We start from the raw sequence: 18887 nt of genomic DNA, 5'->3' as shown, positions 1-18887 counted from the left end.
CATAAGATAGAAAGATGCTGGGTCTTTGGAATATCCCATAGAGTAGAATAATCTACCTGTTTTCCCTTTGATTTGTTACATGAGAGAAAGAGAAACTTTTATGTTTTTAGGATCTCTATTATAGAAGTTTAGCTTGTACTTTAATGTGGTGTTCTTCACTTGTCTCCCAGAGAACAATTTTCTGTATATTTGGACCCATAGTCTGTCTTCAGCTTTCTGTCAAGCCATCTTGGCCAATGCCCATGAAGACCAAAATCAGGTACAGTCATCACTGTAAATGTGATCCCATCTACTTACACCTTTCCCCCATCTCCACTGGGAGTTTTTCTTTGTGTTCTGGAGGAATCCTGGGTTTACCTTCCTCCTAGCACTTAGTGAAGAAGATTTTTATTGCTTGTGAGTTTATCTATCCTCTTCACTGGAGAGCAAGTTCCTTGACAGCCTCTACCTGAATTGTTCATTGTTGTATTCCATCACTTTTAGGACTCAATTTGGACATCACCTACCCATCTTCCTCCAGGCAGCTACAAAATCTCAATAATTCCAATTTATCACCTATGTAACAATGATCACACTACATTTCAATTGTCCCTTCTATCTTTTCTCCTTCACTGCACTGTGAACTCCTTCAAGATCCCGGAATACCCATTAACTAATATTGCACCCACACTTACTAATTTATTTAATGAATAAAGTTCCTGACAGTTTATCTAGGAGAGAAAAGGTATACAGTGCTACCAAAGCCTGTCTCATGAATAGACTAATCTCCAGGAGTTTCTCTCTCAGGCATTTGTTTGGAACCATGAGTTCATTAAAGATGGTGTGGTTGGTCTGGGGGATATAGCACAGTGGTAGAGCACATGCCTAGCATGCACTAGTGTGCTGGGTTCAATACCCAGCATTGCCCCCACCAAAAAAAAGATGGTATGGTTAAATGCAAAGCATCTTAGCCTAGTGATAAGGAACTTGGGTTATCTACCAGTAATCCCTTAAGATGGGTAAGTCTTAGGCTGGGAATATAGCTGAGTTGGTAGAGTGCTTGCCTCACATGCACAAGACCCTGGGTTTGATCCCCCGCACCACAAAAAAAAAAAAAGGAAAAAGAAAAAAAAGTGAGGATGTGGACAGATGATTCCAGTGGTTCTGCTTACTCTAAATTTCAGTATGTTTTTGAAGGTAGCCATAGGCTATTTGTTACTGCCTGAATTGCTGTGTGAAGATTTGTTCTCTCATATCTCTGTTAAAATTCAAAGTATCTGAGGCATGTTCCATTAAAGCTCAAATACCTCAATGTGTTTGTTTCTGTTGATCCCATTATTTTCTCTAGATGGAATGAAGGAGTAATCTGTGACCCATGCCTCCTAGATTGCTCATGAAGTGGAGCACAGGTAAAGAGCAAACTGTCAGGGAAGGAAAAAATGCGGAAAAGACATTCCTATTGTTCAGGCACTGTCCCTCTCCACCCTAGCTTCACAGGGAGGCCTGCTTGAGAAAATGCCACTACTAGTGGGGCATTTTCCCAGATTCCCAAGGCTGGGTCAGGGACCACCCTTAGAAGAACTTTGGAACAATGTCCTTATCCCTCGTGTCTTTCTCCTCTCAAGCGTGGCCCCTCCCAATATTCCCACATTGTGGAAACTTCCCAGGCTCTAGGGTAGCTTTGGCAGGTTTTCTTGAGGTGCCAACTGGGACACTGCTCTGGATGGCATCCAACTTACCAGGTGTCTCTGGTTGGACGGAATAGAGGAGCCCTGATGGGGCAGACCTTGGATATAGTTTTTGTTTTCCTTGCTGGGAAGGCAGATAAACTGTGAGAAGGCAGTTACATTAAATATACCATGTTCTTGTGCTGGGTTATAAGTGGGCCCTTCAGATCTGGAAACTCATGTTGTTTAGACCTGGAAACTATTTTGTATTATTTCATCAATAATTTGCTCCCACCTTTTCATTTTTTTCTGTAAATTCTTACTAAATTGGTGATGGATTACATAGATCACTGTTCTTTTTTTTTATCTCCTCCTCCTCCTCCTCCTCCTCCTCCTCCTCCTTCTTTTGGGAGGTACTAGGAATTGAACCCAGGAGAACTTAACCATTGAGTCACATCACCAGCCCTTTTCATAATTTTTTATTTAAAGACAGGGTCTCACTGAGTTGCTTAGGGCCTAGCTAAGTCGCTGAGGCTGGCTTTGAATTCACAATCTTGTGCCTCAGCTTGCCAAGCTTCTGGGATACTTTTCTTATTTCTGTTCTCATTTTATCCACCAAAATGTAAACTATACTAGGTCAGAGGAGTTTTATCAGTGTGTTGTTAATGATCCAAGGGCCTAGAAGAGTAGTTGGTATGTAGTAAACCCTTAAGAAATTTTTAATGATTGATTGAGGGATGGATTATGCAATAGAGAATTGACCCTAGAGGTGCTCTATGACTGAGCTACATCGCCAGCTCTTTTTTTTTTTTTTTTTGAGACAGGGTTTTGCTAAGTTGATGAAGCCCTCCCTGATCTTCCAATCTTCCTGCCTCAGCCTCCCAAATCCCAGGATTACTCACATGTATCACTATACCCAGTCACTCAAGCAATTTTGATTAATGAAATCTTTATCTTTTTGCTATAGTTTCTGTGTCATTTCCTCAACTTGTCTTCAACCCTATTCCACTGAAATTTTTGCTATCATATTTTAATTTCTAGTTCTTCTTTTTGTTCTTTGATTATTCTTTCTTTCATATAGCCATGTTCATGTTTTAGTGATTTGATACCTTTTCTTATTTCTCTGAGGATATTAACTGTTGTTTCATAGACATTTTTCTCTATTCTCAACATGGTTCTGATTTGTTTTCTATTTTTCCTTCTTCATTTTGGTCACTTTCTTGTAAGTTGGAGTTTTCCTTCAAATGGATGTTGATCTTTGGCTATTCATTCCTATTTAAGAGTGAAGAACCAAAAAGCATGTTGGAGAGTGTACTGCATAAGAGGGACTTAGGAGCTGGTGGGCAGAACTTATTTGCCTGAAATTTCTAAGCTTTTCCAGATTCTTTAGGATGAATTGACCTGCTTTTATTTGCATGTCCAGCAACTATCACCACCACATTATTCCTAAGCCCTACTGACCCAATAGCAATTAGCTACCATAATTAAAAAGCCTTCCCAAAAGCATGATGTAGGAGCTGAGTGTTAAAGGACACTATATTTGTTTTCTATGACTGCTATAACAAATTACTACACCACAAATTACACTTCTTAAAACAACAGCTATTTATTATCTCACAGTTCTATGTGTTAGAAACTTTTATCTAGATGTCAATATGGCTTGGATGCTTCCGATGCTCTGAGTCTCATAAGGTGAAAACCAATTTGTCAGCAGCTATTTTTTTTCTGGGGCTCTAGGCTGAATCTACTTCCACTACCACTCAGATTGTTCACCAAATCTAGTTCCTTTCATTTGTAGGATGGAGGTCCCCATTTCCTTGTTGGCTATCAGCCAGAAACCAGTCCTTGTTCCTGGAGGCCACCCTCATTCTTTTTCATAATTTCTGTGTCACCTCCTCCCTCAAGCAAAACTGGATATTACATCCGTGAGTTCCTCTCATACTTCAAATCTCTCTTTCTTTTTCTGCCATCTCTTTGACTACAGATCAGAATGGATCAGCTCAGATAAACCAGGATAATCTTTCCATCTCGAGGTCTGTAACCTTAGTTACATTTGCAAAAGTAAGAATTTGTTTGCTCCATAATGTAGTATATTCAGATTCCAGGGATTTCCAACCTGGATATCTTTGGTGGACATTCTGCCTAGAACAAATACATTCGGCAAAAATGGGAGTAAGTGTGTACTGGGCACCACGGGCACTGCAAAATGACTGAAGCATGCATGAAAATTAGGTGGGGGTGGGAGGCAGGGGCCAGATAATAATGAACCCTCACACTTCCAGTGCTCTTCTTTTCCTTCATTTCTTTTTTTCCTTAGTTTCCTTTATGTGCACTGTATCAGAATATTTCATCTCAGCACTCTCATAAGCCATCTGAAACTGTCCTCCCCATCCGAATTCATTCTGGTTGATCCTGGCTTCCATCATAGTTTGAGTGGATGCCAGGCTTCAGCCTCTTTCCCTTTACAGTCATCTCACTGCTCATTGTACTGGCAAGTAAGAATCTCTGCAACTGGAGCATTTGCCATCTGGATGGCCATATGTAATCCCATCAATCCTGGTCTAATTTTCCCACAACACTGTTTTCCTCATGTCATTATGCTTCTCAATGGATCCTGATGATTCTTGTCTATGGAACTCAAACCAAATCCTTAAGCCTGCATAGCTAAGTCTGAATCTACCCGACCATGCCAACTCTTTCACAGACTCAATCCTAGGCAGCCTGGTCCCACTACCTTTCCATATTGACTCTCTCTCTCTCTCTCTCTCTCTCTCTCTCTCTCTCTCTCTCTCTCATGCACTTACTCTTTTTCAATCAAAGTGTCTCCTTCAGTGCATACAAATTGTGCCTAGCCTATGAGTCAGAACACAAACCATGAATCCTTGAGGAAGCTTTCCCCAGGCCTCCCCATTAATCCTTCATTCCTCTTCCTTTCTTTGGTATGCCTGAACCACACAGTTTTGTGTTATATGTATTTCATTGTTCATTACAAGTTTTCTTTGACTTTAATGATGCCATGTGTGGCAGTCTCATCTTTCCAACTGCCCTATAGGCTACTTGTGGACAGGTCTCATGTCCCATTAGATTTTGGATATAATTTGTGTTCAACTTTTGTCCTAATGTCAAACATTTTATATTTGAATTAGAAAAATATGAAAATTCATATGTATTTCTGTTCCAACAGTCATCTAAACTGAAACTCAAGGGGGATGCTCTCATAATATCACATTTTGGACAAGATTATGAACTATGTATTTCTGGCATCAGAAATTTTAGCCAAGTTTTTCTTCATATTTATTTCCGTGCCAACGAATGTGTGTACTTATCCTAGCTTTCTCAAGCTTTCCCCACAGGCCAGTTTTGTCACTTGGCCAAACATGTGGATGATTTATTAGCAGTGGTGGTGTTTAAACTAATTCTTGCATAGTCTTCAGCAGGCAATGATTGGAGAAAAGAACTACCTTTTGAAGAAGCTGCCAAACTTGGCCTTAAGACATACTGCAAATAAGATACTAGATTTATTGCAAAACTCATTCTGATAAACAAAAGTGTACAGTAAATTCAGTTCCAAATTGTGACGTCCATCAGATTCTAACTAGAGGGCTTCAGGGACTCAAAAATCCAAATCTTTCTTTGATTCTAAACAGAAAACTATTACTAGAAGTGCTGACAGTTGATAAGTTTGAGACATATGGTCCTATTCTCTTTCTCTAAATTGAGAATGGTAGTTTTAGCAGTAAATTGATAGTGTAAGTAAATCTAGCACTTGAAAGAATTTAATTAAATTTTCCCCATCTTCAGTGTAAAAAACAGACAGAATCTATCCTTCTGGTAAGGAGAAGTAATGGAATTCCCCTATGGCAAATGGCTATTGCACTAGACTAGCTCCTGATGAAGAGGTAGGAATGATGCTCTGTAAGATAGCCTATAGTCAACAGCACATAAAGACTCTCCAATACTGAGAGGGAAATACATCACAAAAGAACACTAACATGTCAGCCTCTTAGGAGCACCAAGCACTCATTTATTCCTGTGAGCTCAAACACAATAACCAACAGGTCCCACAGCAATAAGGAAAGGACCCATTCCCATCAGACTGGTAAACAAGATTGCAAGTGGAACCACAGCATGAGGGAAAAGGAATGGGAACATGGAAAGTGCAGACTTTAGTGGAAAAATATTTCAGAACAATACCAACATTTAGTGAGGTCACAACTGCTTTGGAGCTGTAGAGATCTGAATGGATTATTTCAATGCCAATGAATGTGTGTTCTTATGGTTAACTGAAATTTTCCTGACCTTTATTTTTTCCAATAAGAAAAGAGTTTCACACAGAAAGCCTTTAACCAATCTGAAGTAGATAGCAAAGCACCACCCCAAATTCAGGTGTGCCATTCAGTAGCATGTTTGTTAAGTGGAAAATACTTGTAAAAAATTCTGGAAACAGAGCTTTCTGGCAAATGCAGGTGCTTCCAGATTTGCATGCATCTGACTTAAGGTATTTTATGAAACAAAGGGAACAGAGATGGAAGCGAGGGCTACAGTCCTAATTTGGGGCAGTTATGAAAAAGAAAAACATTGTCTCTTCATTCTTTTCTGTGCCTCTTCTCTTCCCACAGCCCATGTCAGTAGCCCCACATGGAATCATGAGAGGTAGGCCCCCCTCCCCTACCTCATTGCCCCCCTGTGTTCTTGTCTATGCTCTTCCCTCCACCACTAGAATCTGAGTGTCCACCATTATATCTGCCACATTTGATTTTATTTGCTCATGTCTTTTTCCTTCCTAGGCTATAAGTTCATTGAGAATAGGAATATGAATTTTTAAATGCATAACTTTAAAATAATCATTTTATTATTTAATCATCTTATTGATGAATCCCATGTACTTGATTTATTTTTTGAAACATAATGTTTGCCTCTATTTTAGCACTCATGATTTTTCTACCTGACATCTCTTATTTTTATATATTTTGTTTTCTCTGAGGACTACTGGTTTCTTAAGGGCAGGTAAATGTTTTATTTCTGTGCATTATACACAGCAGGTACTCAATAAACATTTGTTGAGTTAATTCCCTAGTCATATATGGCTCTTTACAATCCACAAAGGTCTTCACAGTATCTCAATGGGATAAGGAAAACAAGTATTATTCTTCAGACCCTCCTCTAGTTTTAGTTAAAGAAACGAAATGTTTACAATGCAGGGAGCTTAGCTTAACCTCCAACAATGGTCAAGAATTAGGGCTGAATGTCCTGGGAGGACCCCTACCTCATACACTGAGAGTGTTTTCTCCTTCCCTTTATTCTCCTTCTTCAGCCAATCAGCTTTTCCCTGCAGGGTGCCTTTTTGGAGAAAAGTCTCCATCGGGTTAATTGATATAAACTACCTCATCAAATACTTTAGACAGTGAGTAGTAACAGCTGCCATACTTGATTGTCAAAAGGAAATCTTTCAGAGCCTGGACTTTTGTAATATATGACTCCTTTCTGTTTTCTGGAGCTAACACAGGCAAGCAATCTTTCTCTAGAGCCAGCTCAGTGCCTCGATCAAATTACAGAAGAATCCACATTGACTTAGTGGTTAGGCAATCACATAATCAACATGAAAAAAATACTGTATATTTTGTTCCATACATTGTATTTCTTCAGTGTCAGTTCAAATACATTACTATATTCAGACCATCCATCAATCCTGTGAGGGGTATTTTTATTCCCAGGTGGAAGACAAAACAAGTTCAGAGTGATGAAATAAATTACCTCTGGTTAGATAGTTACCATTTAATTGTCTGTGAAAAAAATTAGAAACCTGGAAACTATTTTAAAAAACTTTTATCAGGAGTCAAGACGAATAGGCACTATGGGTCACAAAGACTTGAAGCTCAGTAAAATAAACCAACTACAGAACAAAAGAGGGAAAGCCCTTCCGTAGATGACGGACATATTGGAAAAGTCTTCATGTTCATTTATTAATTAAATAAATTGAGACTTTTTATCACATTAGTCTCTGGCAGGAGAATATGGAACTAATGGTGTGCACTAGTCAATTAAAATGGCATTACAACATCAAAAAGAGAGTCAATTGTAATAATGATACATTATTAACTAATGAGCAAGAACTTCTCAAATACACTATTGAGAACTTTTTTATGTTCTTTAAAAAACTATTTTGTTCTCTTAAATTATACATGACAGTAGAATCTATTTTGATATATTTATACAAACATGGAATATATCATATCTTATTCTAATTAAGATCCCAGTCTTGTAGTTGCACATGATGGTGAGATTCACTGTGGTGTATTCATATCTGAACATAGGAAAGTTAAGTCAGATTCACTCCACTGTCTTTCCTATTCCCATACTCCCTCCCTTTTCTTCATACCCCTTTGTCTAATCCAATGAACTTCTATTTTTCCTGTCCCCCTCCAATACCAATTATGGATTATCATCCACATATCTGAGAGAATATTCAACCTTTAGTATTTTGGGATTGGCTTATTTCATTTGGCATGAGACTCTCCAGATCCATCCATTTACCGACAAATGTCACAATTTCATTCTTCTTTATGGCTGAGTAATATTCCATTCTGTATATATACCACATTTTCTTTATCTATTCATCTGTTTATGGGCATCTAGGCTGGTTCCATACCTTAGCTATTGTGAATTGAGCTGCTATGGACTGCAATGTGGCTGCATCACTGTAATATGCTGCTTTTAACTATTTTTAATGTATACTGAGGAGTGGGATAACTGGGTCAAATGGTGGTTCCAGTCTTAGGTTTTTGAAGAATCTTATGGAGAGTTTTCTGATTCTTGGCAAACTTGAAGGAAGATTCTGATTTTTATTGATCTACTACTTATTTATTCTGGACCTCCATGGCATTTATTAAGTGGTAGAAGTGACAACTACTACATAAAGTTGCTGTGGGTGTTAGTCTTGTTCAGCATACTGCACATAATGAATAGCTGAAAGAAGAGGACATTCAGTATTATTTTAAAATGTTCTCCTTCACAAATGAGAGATGATACTTATTCCAAAAGTATAGCAACAAGGATAAGTCTGGTATAATATGCAACGGTTAAAAACACACCCAGTACTTCAAACTCAAAAAACTCTGAAATCTTAAGTATGCCAGATAAGTTTTATCCCTTGGGAAAAGGTCTACCATACTATATTTGCAAGTCTTGAAACATCCCTTGCAATTGCCTTCAGAGCCAATTATAAGGCCCTCAAGAAAAATCAATCTCATTTCTTAATTATCATACTCCCCTTTAAACTCAAAACTTATGGACTATCTCTTTAGCTCATTTTATTCATTCAATTTGACTATAAATGATGCTTGGCTATTCCAAAACACCTTGTGTATTCTCCAATGATAAAAATCTAATCCAATGGAATATATTAGAACATATACCACAGCTCATGTTGGAAGTTACCAAGTGTTTTCGAATAATCTTTCAACTACTTTAGAGATTATACACATTTTGTCCCCTCTAAAACTCATATTCAACCTAAAGCCCAATGCAACAGTGTTGGGAGGTGGAGATCAATGTGTGATGCTTAGGTCTTGAGGGTTCCATCTTTGTGAATGGATTACTAATGCCACAAAAAAGGGTGTGCAGAGTGGGTTTGCTGTTTTCACTCTTTCACCATATGAGATCACAACATTTGTTCCCACTTCTCCTCTGCCATTTGCCATGTCAGGATACAGCAAGACCCTCACCAGAAACCAGATGCCAGTGCCTTGAACTTGAACTTTGCAGCCTCCAGAACTATGAAAGATAAATTTATTTTCTTATTTATTTATTTACTGTGGTATTGGAGCTTGAACTCAGAGCCACTCTACCATTGAGCTAATTTCACTTTTTATTTTGAGACAGGGTCTTGCTAAGTTGCCAAGGTTAGCTTCAACCTTGTGATCCTCCTGCCTCAGCGTCCAGAGTTGCTGGGACTACAGTTGTGGGCCATTGTGGCCAGCTAAATTTCTTTTCTTTATAAATTTCCCAGTCTATAGCATTCTGTTACACAAAATCATTCAAGACACAATGTTATCATTTCCTACTACTAGTGCATAAATAGAAATTTGGAACAGAATAATTGGGACTGAGGCTAAGACACACATCATGGCCTGTTCTATTGTTGTAATTGTGTCATGATCCACTTATGTGCACTATCTCTGCCTCAGTAGTTGGGGCCTTCTTCAGTCCTAGGAGCAAATGTTTGCTAAATGTCTATGAAACTATGTAACTCCTTACTTTTATATTTAAGAAGTTCAATAGTGCCTTATACAATTTCGGCTCCTACAAAGCACCTAGCATAGTGCTAATTTCACTTCAGTCAAATAATACCATTAGTAGAAATTAATGACATATTTGAATTAACATAAGCAAAGTTTAAAAATTAACAGCAGTGCAGTTACATATGGAATAGTAAGTAAATATTGTCCAATTGGCAGTAACAACCAAAATATGAGGGTGTGTTCAACCACAACGTTGGGCTTAAATAATGACTATATTATAATTATGTTAGGCAATAGTCCAACCAGAAGAACCATATTTTAATATTTAATAAAATGCTACCGCCAAAATACAAATTACCTACTAATTTGGGGATCACTTTCAAATCCATAAAAATGTTATGAGTTATAGCTGACAGTTCTAAATGACACAAGTTTTCTACCATGACAAATATTCCAGATCCCTTGTGTCTTAACTCATGGAAATATGCTGTGGTTTAGCAAAACCAAAGCCTTTGGAGATTGTCAGTTCCAATACCATCCCAGGTAGTGACTCTGAATTGGATTCTCCCCTTTTAGGCAACAATCCAAACATCTGTTTTTCTTAATTCTTGACCTAGTCTAACCTCTATATTTTTCTCTTACTTGATCACCTATCACTGACCCTAAGGAGAATTTAAATTGTACAAAACAGTTTGCATATCCAAACCCAATTCATGGCCTTCCAGGTGCAGTACCAGAGTATTGGAAGCAAATGCTTCAATTAGAACTGCTTTGTAAAGTAAACAAATTGCACTGTCTCCTACATGATTGAATTTGGACTGAGGAAATCCATCACTTGAGGAAAGACATAGAGACATAAAGCTCCTCTGAAGTCATTAAAACTTAAAAATGAATATATAGATATTCATGTAGCACTACAAATGTTATTGAAGGGTTTCATGATAAGCAATTAAAACTTGTTAGAATTCCCATGTTTACTCTCTGTTACCTTTTCCTAAATTAGACAAACTCCCAATTGATGTTACTAATTTATAAGGAGTAGGAGGAAAGTAGGATAATAGGTAGGGGAAAAGATTTAAGAATCTAGTTGTAAATTATTACTGGTGGAACATAATCCACATTCAAAAGCCCCTTTTCTAATCTTAATATGAAACAGTCTTCTGAAACACAAATATGTGCCCAAAAAGGCTTGCTTTTTAAAGCTCTTTTTATTTGCATATATTTACTTTTAGTGTGAAAACAACATAAAAGATAGTAAGATAATAAATGTCATTATTAGCCAGATGCAATGGCACACGGCTGTAGTCCCAGTGGCTCGGGAACCTGAGACAGGAGTATCGCGAGTTCAAAGCCAGCCTCAGCAAAAGCGAGGTGCTGAGCAATTCAGTGAGATCCTGTCTCTAAATAAAATACAAAATAGGGCTGGGGATGTGGCTCACTGGTTGAGTGCCCCTGAGTTCAATCCCCAGTACCCCCAAATAAATAAATAAATGAATAAATAAATGTCATTATTTTTTGTAAGGTGCCTGGCCCATGCAATAGTTCGATGAGGATACATTTCCTGCCTTTCCTCTCTCTTTGCATTTAATTCCACAGCTCTTACATTTTTTATGCCACTTTATTGTCCTTGGGTGTGATGTTACATGTTCAGATTCACCCCTCCAAATTATAGTTTTCAGAGCAATGTGACTGAAGGCTCAAGCATAAAAAGGACCAATGTTCCTGCCATCAGGGAGGTTACACACTAGTGGAGGAGACAGGAAAAAAAACGTTAAAATATAGCAAGGACACATGGGTGCAATAGAAGCACCTTACCTGGATGAAGCACTTGGGAAATGTGTTTTAAAAGAGAAAGAGACTTCTAAGTGAACCTAATAGATAAGTAGGAGTTAAGTGGGAAAGGTGGATTTGCAGGCAAAAATTCTGGTGTGTCTAAGGAATAAACTGGATACTAGGAGGGCTGCTGTTGAGGACTCAAAAGAGAAAAATAAGCTTTCAAGTTAGTTGGGAGCCAAATTAAGATCATTGTGGGGGTTGCTGAGGATGTGGCTCAGTTGTAGTACACTTGCCTGGCTGCATGAAGCCCTCGGTTTCATTCCCAGAACTGCTAAAAAGAAATCATTGAAAGCCCAGCAGATGAATATGTACCTTGTCTTGGAGGCAATGAGGCATTTGTTACTTATTTTTGAGTAGGCCAATGACTGACATATACAAAGTAGTTTTTTAGAATAATATTTTAGAATTATTGGGTTGAACTGGAAGGAACAATGGTAGAGATAGAGGAATTGGAAGCCTCCTATAGTGTGAGGTGATGAGGCTGAGAATGGGAAGAGGCAGTAGCCAATGGGTGCATGAGGTATTCTAGAGGAGTAATCAATAGGACTGGGTGGCATGACAAGTTTAAGAGGGAAAAGGACATGATCTAAACAACAAGCACTCATCAAATACACACAATTTATCAGGTGATATGAGCTTGAAGTTTTTTTAAATAACTTTATTTATTTTTATGTGGTGCTGAGGATTGAACCCAGGGCCTTGCACATGCGAGGCCAGCACTCTACTGCTGAGCCAAAACCCCAAGCTTGCAGTGTTTTTTAAACTTGATCATGCATCAGAGTTCCCCAGAGAACTTACTAAAACATAGATGGCTAGACCCAACCTCTGAGTTTCTGAGTCAGTAGGTCTACAGTGGGACCTGACCTTGCATTTCTAACAATTTCTGAGAGATGCCAATGGTGCAGTCTGGGGACCACACAATGAAACCCATGGAGCTACAGATGGGATAGGTCATCTATTTTGCAGTAGTCAGTCCATTAGTATCATGTTTTTGTCACATTTTGGTCATGAATTAATGTACATATGAATTTGAATCTCCTAACCACACCCTCCTCTATCTTAAGGCATAAGATAGAGGAAAGTGCACACATCCAGGCATTTGTTTAAATATGGTTAAAAGTTCAAAGGGCAAAACAGGAGACAGAAAAGTTCCTTGGTCACCCGCTACATCTCTCCAGGGGCCACCAAATATTTCAGTTCTCAGTATTTGGACAATCTTGCAATAAATAGTCATTACCTATGTCATTTCAAATGCATGTGAGTATAACTGTAGGATTAATTTCTAAAGCTTGAATTGCTGGATCAAAGGGTATGTAGATTTATAATGGTGACAGAAATTGCCAAATTGCCCTAGATAGAAGTTAACAGCTTACAATCTACTATCAGTGTCCGAGAGTGTTAGTTTCCCCCACTTTTGCCTGCAAAGTGTATTAACAAACATTTCACTGATTTATGAAAAATGGTTTCTCACTGTGGTTTAAATTCCACCATTCTCACTATGGAGTGAGGCTTAGCTTCTTTTCATATGTATGAGGACAATTAATGTTTTCTTCAGACAAAGACTTCGAAAGGATCCATGGATAATTTATAAAGATGGACTACTTAGGATGGATAACTGAGATTTAACTTTCTAAGAAGTTCTTGGCAACTCCTGGATGAGGGACAAGGATCATTACATGAGCCCAAGTCCACACTTAAATGGCAAAAGAAGTCAAGAATAAGAATATATTTCTATGAGGATAGATTGGAGACATCCAAACCATTTAAGAGGCTATTACCAAGTTTGGCAAAGAGATGTCACAAAAGTTTCTCAAATCTCTACGCACTACAGTATACCACAGAATGGGAGAGATGTAAGAAGTAGTAAGGAGGAAGAATTGTCAAGACTTAATAGTTTTTTTTTTTATTATGGAAAGTGAGGATGAAGGAAGAATTGAGGATGATACCCTAGGTTCTACTTTCATTAACTGGTTGGTGGGTGATATAATTTACTGTGATAGAAAACAAGAAGAGGGAAAAGATTTGGAGATTAAAAAAAGAAAAATTATGCTAAATATTGAATATACACAGGGACTATTCCTTGTCTGAAATATTTGGGGCCAGAAGTATTACAGATTTCTGATTTTTTTCTATTTGGGGAGGCAAGAATTCTATCACTGAACTACCATGACTCCTTTTTCAGATTTTGGAATGTTTGCATATAGATCATGAGACATCTTGGGAATGGTAAACAGGTCTAAACGGGAAACTCACTTCTGTTTCATACACACCTTATACAGATAGCCTAAAGGTAATTTTATAGAATATTTTCGTGCTCCTATGTTTCACCTGTGATCTGGCATGTGAAGTCAGGTGTGGAATTCGTCACTTATGGCATTTCATATTTGGAGTATTCAGGTTAGGAATGTTCAGCCTGTACTAAATTTGAGAGGTCCTTAGGATCAGCCAACTCACTTGGTTTTCAAAGCAATCCTCTAAGTTAATTTTATCCACGTGGAAAGAACATTTACTGAGTTATCAGTACAAGCATTGTGATTGGCTTGAACATTATATTTCCATGTGTAAATGATTAGAACTGGTTCACAGGAGTGTGTCTGACCACCCTCCCCATCCTTACCTCAAAACTCCTGAATCCCCATATTTTTGCTTGATGGAAAGTTTAGTTCCAGAATATTTCCTAAATGAAGGTAAAACTTAGTCTTATAATTCCTTGAGCCATGGTGATCTCCCTCAGGTGCCTTTGAGCTGCTACTCACTTCTTGTGCTGATATTCTCACAGCAAATGAGGAAATGTGCACTGTCTTCTTTTAAAATCCAGGACATGTACTTTATTTTTATTGTTCTAAAACTCTGAAAAATATAGAAAAATAGAAAAGAAAAACAAAAAACAAGGTGGATGTTTCTAATTTGATCTTCTGCTGACACCTAGTGCCAGAATTCTGCATATTCTGTTAGTTGTCTCAAATAAGAAAAATTAAATAAAGATTTTAAAGTTGCTGAGAATTTAAAACAGAAATAATGATGACCTATTATATCAAACAATAAATTCTATCTTATCTTTACATTATTTTTCACCTAATTTCTCACACTTCAATATCAGCCTTTTAAAAAAAAAGTATTCAGACACCAGTCTTTTTAATGTCCAAGAATTCAATCTTTAGGCAATATCTTTTTGGAGGAGAAGTACTGGGATGAACCTCCAGCAGGGCTTTACCACTAAGCTACATCTCCAGCCCTTTTGTTTTTTATTTTGAGACAGGGTTTTGCCAAGTTACTGAGGCTAGCCTCCAACTTATGATCCTCCTGCTTTAGCCTCCAGAATCCCTGGAAATACAGGTGTGATCCACCATGCCCAACTATTCCAATTTGTGGTTACCTGCTGGCGAAATTCCTAAGAGTGCATGGAGACCCAGGTTAAGTCACAATTTCACTCTAAGTTCTGAATCACTTGGGATAAATTTAAAGTTGCCATCAGGTGGGACTGGAGTCTGCAATGTTTTCATAACCATACTTTTCAACTATTAAAGAAAACTCAATTTCATAGTAAGAGTTTCTATTACACACACACACACACACACACACACACAAAATCTGGTGTTGAATGTAATTGTTACAAATGACCATTTATAAAAAAGAATGAGTTTGTAAATGGGGGAGGGGAAGAATGACTTCTAATGAAGAAACTGGCATGTTTTGTATATGCATCATTGAAAACAGGTTGAATTATTTGTATTAATTAAATCATGTTGACAGTAGAAGCATTCAAGAAGATTACATTTGTGCTTGGTGGTGTTATACCTACAAAGGAAAAGAAAAAATTAAATATATAAGGTTTGAAAAATTTAGTATACCAGTTCTCCATTTAAGTGTGCACTTACTGGCTGAGTGAACTTGGCCATATGCCTCAGTTTCCTCATCTCTAGAGTATTTGCCTTATTTGAACTTGCCTGGAAGTGCCAAATGAATTCTAACAATCTGAGAAGTATGCCTTTCACAATTTCACCTTTCTAAAATTCAAATCTGATCATTATCACCCTTTGTTAAACACCTACCATATGTCAGGCATTTAGGTAATTATCCTTAATCTTCAAAACACTTAAAAAGGGTAGATGCTATTTTACCCTTACACTTGAGGAAAGGGAAACTCAGAGAAGTAAGGAACATCTTCTTAAGCAGCACAGCTAATAGTTTAATCTGGGCCTGGATTCTTAGCTCAGACTTTTGTTCAGGGTAGTGTGCTACCTAACCTTTGTAACACTGGCTTTCATGCCAGTATCATTGTACGTGCTGGTAATCTTGGCAACTAGGGAGGCTAAAACAGGAAGATGACAAGTTCAAGCCCAGCCTCAACTACATAACAAGAATCTAAACAACTTAATAACTTAGTGAGACCCTGTCTCAAAAAAAAAAAAAAAAAAAGTCTGGGGGTGTAGCTCAGTGGTAAAGCACCCTGGGTTCAATCCCCAGACAGCAAAAACAAACAAACAAAAGCATCCCAAACAAAACAAAAAACCTACAACCTTCAAGAAAGGCCAAACTCCATAGCTTATTTCACAGGTTTTTCTTTATCTATCTCTAGCCTCTGCCAATTCCTCCGGTCTTTGCCTACAGCCCAATCGCCTTCTCCAAGAAACCATCCCTGGTGCCCTTCCTGAGCCCTCTATAGCACCCTGGTCATGTCCTTATTGTAGTACTTGCCACACCATACTATAAATGTTGATTTCATTGTCTGTCTTCCTCAAAAGTGCTATAAAAGTGCTTGACACACAGTAGGAATTCAATAACTATAATTATGAATATTGAGTAGGAAAGGCCTGATATAAAGTTCTATCACATCCTAGAACACCGGCTGTGTGTATGTGTGTGTGTGTGTAAACTTTGCAATACTGGGGATGGAACTCAGGCCCTTCCATATGTGATGGCCTGAAGTGATGTTTAAAGTATGGTCCCAGGGCCAGTAGCAAAAGTATCATCTGGGAACATAGAAATATAAATTATCAACCCTCCCCCACACTTACTGAATCAAAAAATCTGGGATTTTCATTTGTGTTTTAACATCCCCTCCAGGTCATTCTAGTGCAGTACATTAGGGGTATGGTTATTATTAATATAGATTCCTTAGGTTTGTATAGATTAAATAAATAGATTAATATTTAATAGACTACAAAATGATTTCCTAATTACTATCTTTGAAATTAAAAATGAAATGAAGAAGGAGATCCGAACTCTATTCAAAACAACCCATTTAGAAGGCCCCTGAGTTCTGTGGAATGAATTTTCTTAGTTATCACACCTGCAAAATAAGGTTTATGTTTTTATAGGAGTGTTTGCCTGGGCAGGCTGGGGTACTGGCTTCTGAGGTAAGCAGACCTTCCCATGAAATTCCAGTGCTTGGATGAAGGATTCCAGGTATGCAGGGTTGAACATGATTAATACCAACTAAGGTTGTAGGAAAGACCATGATGATGGTTATACGTGCATGTGTATTATTAGGAAATGATCCTAGGGGCACTCTACAAGTGAGCTGAATTCCCAGCCCTTTTTGTTTTTGTTTTAAGACTGGCTCTCACTAAGTTGCTGAGACTGGGTTCAAACCTACAACCCTCCTGCTTCAGCCTCCAATGTCCCTGTGATAACAAGGACCACCACACATGGCACAAGTCTTTTTACTACTTTGTACAAAAACGATGTTTCAATAATTGAAAGAAGTTGCTTGCAAAATTATATGATCCCATTCTCAGTTTAAAAAATATTCTTTATTTCAGGAAAATCTGTGAACAACACTAAAATGTTGATGGTGATTTTCTGTGGGTGGTAGGATTGCACCTTTACTTAATAACTTTTTTGCAAGCAACATTATTTTTATAATGAGAAGGTGGCAAGAAAGGTTTAAAAAATTGGTTCTGTGTACCTGGGGAGCCTGACATGCAGGAACAATGGCTGATGTAGCTAGGGGTAGGATTTGAAAGGGAAGTTTGGATTTCTTAGAAGCTAGAAGGAATCCTGAACACTCTTAGTGGTATCAATGGGAGTTCCTAAAGCATTGAAATAAGAGGGGAGACACCCTTCAGAAGACATCTGTAGGTAGACTAAGGACCTAAAAGGCAAAAGAATTCACCTGGCAGGGAAAAGTGAGGGTAAATGATCCAAGACAGCCAATAGCTATAAGGATTGCAACTGGAAAAAGGCACCAACTTGAAAGGAGGAAGGGAGAAATAATCAACGTGAGAAACTGGTGCCTGAAAATCACTTTAAACTTGAGCCAAGCTAATTTTGTAAATTCAGATTATGCACTGCTAATTTACATATTCTTCATATGGTTTATACCCTAAGATTTTTTTGCTACCACCATAAAAATTTGGTTGTGTTCTTGAAACTGATTGAGCAATAGTTTCTCTGAAGGTATTGGTACAGAATTGAAGCAAAAGTTCTGAATTTCAAGGGCATGATTTTTGGAGAATTTCCCCCATCTCCATCATTGAGCCTATTATCTGAGTGATTTATTAAGCAGTTAGTGTTTTTGAAGCCTAAATGCTTTGAGTGACTTGTCTTGCTTATTTTATATATATAAGATACTGCTATCATGCCCAATTTTACACATGAAAGAATTGGAGTTGTAGCTGGAATAGGGCAGTGTTAGGACTCTGACACCCAAATTCCTTCTAAAACACTACCCTGCATTTTCCAGTTCTCTAGATACCCTAAAGCAAGAAACAATAGCCATAAAATGCTAAAATTAGTAATACCTAGGGTTATAAAGAAAGCAATATGGTCATCCTGCACTGGTGGGAATGTGAATTGGTGTGACCTTTCTGAAGGACAGTTTGGCAGTACTTGCCAGAAGAATTTTAAGTGTGAGTACTCTTTGTTTCAATTATTGAAATTCACCCTAAAGATGAACTGGCAACAATATATGCACAAAGAATGTGAAAAAAAATGAAAGCAACCATTATACTCAAGTGGGGAGTTGGGTAATTAAAGTATGGTACAGCCATGGGGGTGGGGGATGAAGAAAATCTATGTTCCGAGATGGGAAAAAAACTATCAAAATATAGTAAGTGAAAAAGCAAGTGCAGGATAATATTTATAGCATGATTAATTTTGCAATAATTTTAAGAATGCATGTATATACACATAGGATACATATTGGTAGATATATTAGTAT

The sequence above is a fragment of the Marmota flaviventris genome, chromosome X (assembly GCF_047511675.1).
Source record: "Marmota flaviventris isolate mMarFla1 chromosome X, mMarFla1.hap1, whole genome shotgun sequence".
In the NCBI taxonomy this organism is placed as follows: Eukaryota; Metazoa; Chordata; class Mammalia; order Rodentia; family Sciuridae; genus Marmota; species Marmota flaviventris.
The sequence above is the reverse complement of the archived record's forward strand: the minus strand, read 5'-3'. Positions refer to the sequence as shown.